The sequence below is a fragment of the Ptychodera flava genome, assembly GCF_041260155.1.
Source record: "Ptychodera flava strain L36383 chromosome 3 unlocalized genomic scaffold, AS_Pfla_20210202 Scaffold_27__1_contigs__length_13241970_pilon, whole genome shotgun sequence".
Lineage (NCBI taxonomy): Eukaryota > Metazoa > Hemichordata > Enteropneusta > Ptychoderidae > Ptychodera > Ptychodera flava.
In genome coordinates, this window is record NW_027248281.1 from 789925 (window position 1) to 800018 (window position 10094).

Here is a 10094-nt window from a genome sequence, read left to right on the forward strand (position 1 = left end):
TTTTGGTCTCGTCTCGACTCGTCTCGGTCCGGGTTTTCTGACTCGCCGAAACTAAGGGAACGAGCACAATTAACGGCAGGGGGGGGGGGCCGGAAGAGAAAATATGTGGTGCGTATATTTTTTACAGGCCCCCCCCTAACACCAGCAAAAATTTTAGTGGCCCCCCCATCACCGGCAACAAAATTTTGTGGCCCCCCCCTCCCCAAAAAAGAAAGATTACATTGGTACAAAGTTGTACACATATATATAATCCTTATAACTTTTAATATATGCTTTAGTGAAAACAACATTCTTGCATTCTTGAAATAAATAATAAACAAATAAATATATAAATAATAAACAAATAAAATAACTTTACTTCAACTGAGTATCTGTATGATGTTTTCAGATGTTGGGGAAAAATGTATAACATGACCGTTGTGATTTCAATGCACTTTCCACAACCCAGTGTCTGCCTTTCTATGACTACCCAAGATATTCAATGTTACTCCACTGTAATGACAGTCTACCATTGGAATAGTCCTTCATGGGCTAACTATAAAAGACCCATTAATGCCATTTTTTCCTCCTTTTTTTCAGTATTTTTTTCCTGTGTGTCCACTACGTATTCTAGTTCTGAACTGCCTATTAGCCAGTCCACATTCCTGTGTGGAACAGGTTGAATGGTTATTTGAGGAAAACTAGGCAGTCTATAGCAGTCCAACCTGCCACATGCCAGTATTGGAAATATGACATGTTTAAATTTTAACATTCATCACTGGCTATGAATGTGAAATCAGACTCAGCCATGTTAAGTAACCATTCATTAGCAGTCCTATTGAATTCATGATAGAAGGGAAGATTGTCAATGGATTGAATGGTAGCTTACACATGTGGCGGTAAAAATTTAGACATGCATTAATAAACTCCAAGGACTGACTTGTTGTCAATTCTCATATTTTCACATCCCTATCGTCTATTTAATTTAAATAAATTAGGCGGCACTCATGTGTAGAGTTGATTTTACTTGGGTTAAGTTTTTCAGGTGAAATTACTCATGTTTGCACTATAGAAATGCCACATGGGTCACATTTACCAGTTAAATTGTTCATAGACTTAAATATTTAGTGGCTACAGAAGCAACGGTTTGCCATTTTAAAGTGACAGTATAAAGCTGTAATTTTTTGATTTTGTTAATATTTTTTGTTATGTATCAACTGCACTTACTTCATTGGTTCACAAATTTAAGTTGAATTAGCTCGTTGATATTATCAATACAACCAACATACACTTTGTGTGCATGTATATTATAAAAGTTCACTGTTATTGTGTTCAATTGAAGTTTAGTCCAGACCAAAATGTGTTTACCAACAATAACAATGCTGACTGTACATAATACAGGTTGTGAAGACTGGATATTTGAACGTGTTTTAGAAAGAGAATAACATTAGCAATACTGGCTAACACGACTTTGAAAAAGGAGAAAAACCTGTAGTCGATGTACGAAGAACACAATTTCTGCCAAAATTATGAAGTTACAGCCTATCCTTTAAATATAATTAGCATTGGTTTCATTCATCTCCATTCAAAAAAACGAGACCAGGGATTTTCAGTATAAACCAATGAATATGACAAGAGGGAAGTCATGCAGATGGCTGCAAACGTCTGTGAGCAGCCTCTAAATTAAATCAGCACAGATCAAATTTTAAACATCGTTTATTTTTATTTTCAAAATGTGCAATAATAAACACATGTTCACCGCTAAATATTCCATATGATCGGAACCTGCATTCTATTGAAAGGTACTCACATTTCCAGACGTAATATGGTTGGATCTGTCATTAAATTTTTCTCATACGGTCCACGTTTTCGCGTACGTCCGTCAGCAACTGGCTATGATGTGCAGTCATGTACATGTACGCAGATCATCACAACGACGAACACACTTGCGACGGTTCTGCATCTGCCATTGTAAAACTTTCGCGATTACAACTTACATATAACTTAATGGAAACGCAGTACAGGTACTGTTCATCCCCAAACCGTTCAAAAGTCGAGCCGGATGGACTAACGGTTCTGACGATGTATAATGTCGTGACTTTGGAAAGAGTTGTGTTGGAAGAGTGGACGGGACGCAACAGGGTATGAACGTAAGGGTCCCGTAAATGAGTATGCTTGGATTTAACGAGGCTGATCAGAATTGCAACAGGGTTCACTTAGTGTGTTGGACGTCCGTATTTTAACTGATCTATTCATATAAAGTCAATTTTTGCTTATTAGAAAAATCTAAAAGAACAGTTTACGCGTACTTGAAATGTCAAAATTTTGCGACGATCACTACCCTTGACCTTTCGAATTTGTGTTCCCACACGATCACATTGCATCTCTCAAATGAGATTGCGCAGATTTTTTTGAAGTAATGGCTGTTCAGACCAGCTGAATCTTACGAATTATGGCTGATTTCTCGGTCATTTCTTCCCCCAGTGACGACACATTTTGAGTCAAAACAGCAAGTGAGTTAGGTCTAAGTGGTAATGTTTCAGTTGGCATGAAGGTAAAGTGTATTTCCCCGCGACAGTGTTAGATGCAGTGACCGAGATAGCAAGTCGTCGTGGACGATAATTTTCCATTCATCCGGTAAGTATTTGAAATGCATATTTATAAAGGGCAATTACGAAATTAGTATGCCTTATAGAGAGGCTTTCTCTGCACATTGATGTTTTCCTGGGAAGCTTGGTTTTGTATATGGCCCGGCATTTTTAACCTGAGCTTTAGGGGTGAAAAGAAAGTACGTATCTGTATACCTGGACAGGGCGGAGGGAGGTGTACAGTGTGGCCATTGATTAACGCAAAACAAAGCTGGGCTTGAACAACGCCTATAAAGCTTAGTTTGCGTCCATGGTCTCACTCAGTGCAAAAACACTGCTATAAAAAATAGGCGAAATGAAAATATTAAAAGAAAACCAAACTACCGGTAGATCGTAGGATGAACATGGCTATGTAAACTTATGATTGTTTGTACCACCCGGTCTTACTTGCATTTTTTACTTCTTTTGTACATGGTTACTTTTAAAAACCATTGTTAATATGATATTGCCAGGTAAGAAGCCTTGTATGTAAAGACAGAAAAAATATTTAGAAATGTGATACGTCTTAATTTTCAAGGGACAGCAGCTGTAATTTTTAATGAGTTCAATAACTTGTTTGCCTCATGTATTAACATACTTTCTTGTATTGATTCAAATTATGAATTGTGATGCCCTCACTTTGTAAAGATGTACATAAATTAATCAGAATAGTGGCTGTGGCAACTAGTCAAGTCAATACAACGTACACAAGCCCAATACATTTCTAGACATATGTTACACTTTCAATGTATTAATTTTGCACTCGCAAAGATGTATGTAAAAAATTCCTCTATGTGTATGTAACAAATTACACACATTTTCTGAAACTTTATTGTAAAGTTGTTGTCTTAATAAATGTTGCTAAGTTCATTCTCTTCTTTCTGTTTCATTTCAGTGTGCATGTCAGCCAAGGCCCAAGAGAAATTTGGCAAGAATAATCATGACTTACGTAAAGAAGTCTTCAATGTCAAATTTCAAAACAAAATAGGACATGAAAGACGAGACTTGGCCAGAGTTAAATGAACTCTTTTAAAAACTAATCTTTGACTAAATCACTTTTCACTGTGTCTATGAAATTTGTTGAAGCCAAAAATTTATTAAATTGGTCATCAGACTTACGGATGTGTTTTGTGCTTTTTATTTTGAACGTTTGGAAAGGTGAGTCTGCTTGTGTTTGCTGTGTTCAGGTGAGGCAGAGTTGCTTTTAACTCTGTTTGGCCTGTCTTAGTTTTAGGCCAAATATGGTTAAATTACATCTCCAACCAATTGTATCATATAATTCACCGAAAGAGGCTGTGTAAAAGTACTTGATTTTACTGGAATTTGATTTCACTTATTTGATGTTTGCTTACACCTTGCAAACATGCAAATGTAACAATGTTTACCAAATTCATAATGGCAACATCAAAATAAGTAAAATCGGGTTTCAAATCAGTACTTTTCATGGTGCTCTTTTTCTGCCAGGATGACCCTGTCATTCATATATGCATTCAAAATAACCATTCGTTCACATACATGTGAGTGGATTCAGAATAACCATTCGTTCACATGTAGTGGAATGGCTAGCTCATTTAAATATTTCGGCCTATACACATGTTACCCACGTGCTTCTGAAATGAATGTGGACTTCCTGACTGCCTATTCCCTATGCACATGCATTACGCCATGCCAACTAGCCATGTGAATGCTAATTTCACATGGTACTGACAGGCATTCCTGTTCTATAAGGGTTAATTTCCTATAGCATGATGAAATAACCAGTTTCAACCGAGCCTCTGTATCATTACCAACAATTATTGCTGTTGACAAATGAAGTCAATTTTCAATAATGATATTGCTCATTTTACACATAACAACTGCATTGTGAGGTTTAAGACTTGGTATTTCATCATGCTACAAGAAGTTTAACAAGGAACTCCAGCTTCAACAAGGAACAAAAATGCTGAAAAATATTCTCTGTCTGTCATGGTGTAAAAAATTTTGGTGGCCCACCCCTTACCTTCCCTAGAATTTTCATGGCCCACCCCAAGAACACTCATTTTTTTTCGTGGCCCCCCCATTTTCTCTTCCGGCCCCCCCCCCCCCGCCGTTAATTGTGCTAGGTCCCTAAAACGTGGTAAGGATGGTGGTCCGGATAATTTAACGTATGCCATCGGAGCATATTGTTTTCGGAGGGCCTTTACTCGTGAATTCTTTGTTACACCTGTTCAATTCAATCATCACTTGAAAATGTTCCCTTCTCGATCAAACCTGCTTTCCTTGTTCCAATTTTCAAGGGAGGTGACAAAATGTCGTTTCGATGCTTCAAATTATAGAGGCATTTCCTTGCTTTCTTCACTGCAGAAACTTTTTGAAATTTGCATTTCACAGCGTCTACAGCCCTGATTTGCAGAAAAACAAATTCCGTATCCCTTACAAGCCGGATATCAACCGGGTCAAAGCAATATCACGACAGCTTTCTGCATACTAGTAACAATTTATTACCATGTAGAAAGACACAGCAAAATTTTTCTGTGTAGTTTTGATGTTCATAAAGCATTCGATTCCGTATGATGGAACGGATTTTTTCATAAATTGTATTCTGATGGCCTAAACTCAAAAGTTTTGAGGATTCTGCGAACCATGTTTTATGGCCAAAAATGTCAAATTGCCTTGGGAATGTATGTTTCACACAAATAGGCCTACCCTGTTTTGCAAGGTGTGCGTCAGGGAAGTGCTCTCTCCACTTCTTTATTCCTACTTTATGTAAATAACATTTTCAAAGAACTGGAAAACAGTAATGTGGGTTGTTATATTGGCTCCTCGTTAGTAGGCTTGCCCTCCTTAGCGGATTAGATGGTATTTCAATTTTAGCGCCAACTCGCACATTCTCGGGAGCCAGAGCAATAATTTCCGCTCCGCTGACCTACGCAAAAAAACGGGTAGCGCTGAGCTGTTGCTGTAAAAGGCGCGTGGTTTACGACGATGCAACTCGCGCTACTTGCTAGAAATTACTTGATATAGTTTGTGCTTATTGTTCAAATTGGAGACTGCAACTTTCTTCGTGAATGGAGAATACATCTGGCATTTTAAGTCCTCCACACTCATAGGATCCAATGAGCGTGTGACGTTTGATTTTATCTTGTTTGTCATTCCACAAAAATTTGAAAATAAGCTTATTTATATTCTTGAGCCTTGCTTCAGAAGCACCAAGATTTAGCATAATATTATAATAAATTTTAGGAAGGGCCAATGACTTAAGAATCGTAATTTTTCCGTACAAGCTTAACTTGCGTCGTGACCATAGATTGAGGACACATTTCAGCCTTTCAATTTTCTTTTCCCAATTTAACAGTAAACATTTTAAACGGTCATAACCAAAGTAAACCCCGCGAGATTTGATCGGCTGATTACTCCAATTCAAACCTGCAGGTTTATCATTTCTTTTTTTTCAAAGTACCGAGCCATAAGCCCTGTAACTTTTTAACATTGAGTTGCAAACAGACACTGTTCCAAAGGCTTTAACAACATCGACTGCCGTTTTAATGGAAACATCGTTAGTTACAAAAAGAGTAGTTTCGTCCGCAACCTGTGAAATTTTATGAGGGATAAAAATCGGAGACATTATAAACTTTGACGCTGGTAATATCACGGCTTTGACGGATATGTGTTGCCATGATTTCAACAGCAAGCAGAAATAGAAGAGCTGACAGCGGGCAGCCTTGGCGTATCCCGCGATGAAGAGAAAAATAGGACGATGCCCAGCCACTATTAATGACACAACTTTCACAGGAATTGTATACATTGTCTTTATAGTATGTATGAAATTATTACCAAAATTGAATTTATGAAGAGTTGCCATAAGGAAATTTCGCTCAAGTATGTCAAATGCCTTTGAAAAGTCCAGGAACAAAATTGCTCCTCCGAGGTCTTCGCTATCAGCGTAATCAATAATATCTTGAATAAGAAGTATATTTTGCCCAATGTAACGACCTTTAATATAGGCGGTTTGGTCAGAACGTATAAGATTTGGGAGAACCAATTGCAACCGCCTCGAAAGAGCAGCTGATAAAATTTTCTAATCTGTGTTGAGAAGACTAATCGGTCTCCAATTTGACAGTTTATCACGTTCCTCATAAATGGATAAGTTTGATGACAGCTCTCCTTTGTGAAGGAGATAATTTAACTTTGCTAAGTCCTTCATTGATGGAGTCAAAAACAATGGGTCTCATGAAATCCCAGCAAGTTTTATAAAAAATCTGCTGGTAGCCTGTCTGGGCCGGGGTTTTTCCATTTTTCAGACCATCAAATGCCTTAGTACATTCTTCGAATGAAAAGACTTCCTCGAGGCGAGTTTTCTCGATCTCGGATAAAATTATACCAGGCTGAACTGAACTTAAGTAATCTACAATGTGCATGTCGGAAATATCGCTTGACGTGTATAACTTACTGTAAAAATCATTACAACAAGATAAAATTTCTTGTGTAGAAGTAGCTACATTACCGTTATCCGAATATTTTAAAGAATCAATGGTACTGAAATGTGCTCGTTTTCTCTCAAGATTCAAGAAATACTTGGTTGGCTTGTCCCCTTTTATTGACCAAATCGCCCTTGATCTAATCCTAGCACCCTCAGCTTGATACTCATAAATACGGTTAATTTTCTCCTTAACCTCATAATATTCAGCAAGTGTTTGCGAGTCCAGTGTATCATCGAGATCTTTCTCAATTTGCTGCAAGCGATTCTCTAAATGACAGATATTGTTTTTTCTTTTCTTGGCAAGCTCTTTTGAGTGACAGATTGTAAATTCTCTGATCAAAATTTTAAACAGATCCCAAAGAATTGACTTGGAAAAGTCAACTCCGTCAAATTCACTAACAGCGGTCTGAACGATCTCCTTGACTCTTTGAATATAGCCTTGATCAGTCAAACGAAAAAAACTTGGTCCTCTCTCCTCTTGATCTGTAAGCTTTAACGTATTTTGACAAATACGGCTTGGTGATCTGACAAGAAACACGGCCTGATATCTGCCTTTTGCGTCTTAGTTGTTAGAGTTTTCGAACAAAGAAAATAGTCTAAACGACAGCAAACCGGTGGGGATTTTTGTCTTCATGTATATTGCACGGTAGACGGATCAAACAGGCGCCAAATATCGACCAAGTCAAATGCATTCAAAATGTGAGTTGTTAACGTCGACGAAGGAAGTGGATCAGGACGGTTCCCCCTTTTTATCCAGCCTTTCGTCAAGAACGGTGTTGAAATCACCCCCAAAATGATATTATGGAGATCCTTTTCAGCTAGCCATGAAGAAATCTCAGTATAAAAGGCAACTCTAGACTTTGCAATATGTGGGGCATAAATATTTACCGACGAAAACGAAGTGTTGCCATAATGGCAATTTAGAAAAGCGGATCTACCATTTGTGTCGTAATCAGCATCGCTGAATGACATCTATTCACAAATAAGAATTGAGACCCCACAACTATGATTCGATTGGGCAAATGAATGAAAACATCGCCCTTTCCAGTCTTTCTCTATAGCATTCGTAAGATCTGGAGTGATGTACGTTTCTTGAGGGAAGAAAACATGTGCTTTTAATTGTTTAATCAAGCGGAAAAGCTTTATACGTTTTGTCTTATCTATTTCTTTAACGTTTAGCGAGAGAAAGCTCAACATGTGCAAGTTTCTAGAAACTTTCCCGATGAACAGTCAAATTACTGCTTTGTAATTTCCGTTCGTATTGTCTGACCGTTCTTCTCATCGACAGCAACTCTTCGTTGTACCAGGGAGCTCTGGGTTTACCAATGGACGACTTTGAACTTATCGGTGCTATGCTATCAAGAATATTCGTCAAAGTCTGATTATATAAGTCGCAGATTTCGTTGACATCGCCATATTGTGCGAAGCTTGAAAATGATGTACGTATCATTGACTTCAGTGCCATTTGATTAATGGTTTTGAAATTTCGGCTTAAAGGAATTACCATGACATTGGCCGGCCTGATTACCTTTACATTAAAGCGAACGCAGCTGTGATCTGACGAAAGCATTTCGTTGGTGTCAACTTGACCAATTATTAGATCAGACGATCGTGTGATGAGGAGATCAAGCATGTGTCCGAGGTTGTGGGTTGGTGAAAATACATGTTGCTGAAGGTCATTTGCACTGAGAAAATTGAGTAAATCGACTTCAAACAACGAAAAAATTTCCTTTCATGCCAACTTTCATTAGTTTATAAAATAACAAATAATGCTGGATTCTATCAAATGCCTTTTCAAAGTCTATGAAGGCACAAAAGACTTTGCCTTTCGGTTGTGATAAATAATAGTTTACAATGGTGTTTAAAATGAAGATATTGTCTACAGTACCTCTGTTTTTCATAAAAGGCTGATTGAATATCTGAAATTCACAGTAATGTTGAAACCAATTGTCAAGTCTGCTACATAAAATTGAACAATAAATCTTACCAATGACAGGAAGAAGATTTATCCCTCTATAGTTTCCAGGATTATCACGCTCCCCTTTTTAGCTACTATAGACTATAGTCTATAGAAGCTATTGGGATGGGTATCCGTCCGGCGTCCGTCGTCAGTCTGTATGTATGTACAGTACAGTCCACGCAGAACCCGTCACTGGTGCGGGAACAATGCCCGCATAAAAAGTGCATTGTGCGCGCACGAAACGAGCATCATTGCCAGCAGTATGCGGGCAGATAAAGTGCAGTGTGCCCGCAGTGTGCGGGCACGATTCGCGCATCGTCACTGTGCGGGCATTGTTGCAATGTGAGGTACATTCACACCTTGACCTTGAATGTATGGCTGAGTTGAACGCTGTTGCATGAGAATGTAAGTTGTAAGAGTTTCATTCTTGTGGACAAAAATTGCAACAAGTGGACGTACAAGTGGCTACTGTAGTGTTGGGTTTTGTCATCGGCTCAGCCGAACTTTGACCCATTGCTGATTGGGTGGGAGTTGCGACGTTTAGTGTCATTTACAAATACTAGTACGATTTTAGGCCGGGGGTAAAGTGAAAACTCTTTACGTACAATGCATGATCTGTTACTGTGAAATTGTTACTCTGACTTGGTGCGCTGTGAAGATCGAGTCCGATCGAAAATTATCGAATTTCTCAAATAAAGATGACATCACTGGTCGTGAGACGTGGTGTTGAAGAAACTGAGTGAGGCTGTGATGGTGACGATAGGTACATGTAAGTTGTTGCCATAACCGTAACGCATCGTAGAAGACAAGTCAACACAACAATAAAAATTCTTGATCTGTTTTCTATTTTTCAAAATGTGTACTTTATAACAGGAAGACGATTTATCATGGCAGAAGTGAATGCCTGTGAACTTGAATCACTCTAGTCTATACGAGCTCATATTCTTTTTTTCAATTGTCAAAAAGACGATTTAGAACTAAAAATGCTGAACTTCTGTGACAGTTTCACGGCTTTCTTCCTCTTTTTCATGCCTAATCGTAATCGTGACTCTCATTTTCGGTTCACATT

General features: G+C 38.2%; 1 long non-coding RNA gene across 1 annotated transcript; it reads left to right on the forward strand.

Annotated features, from left to right (window-relative positions):
* The first annotated feature begins 1429 nt into the window (after positions 1 to 1429).
* Positions 1430 to 3724, forward strand: LOC139126249 (uncharacterized). Its single transcript, XR_011550502.1, has 2 exons — positions 1430 to 2616; positions 3502 to 3724. It is a non-coding gene; the product is annotated as an uncharacterized lncRNA (long non-coding RNA).
* Positions 3725 to 10094: the final 6370 nt, after the last annotated feature.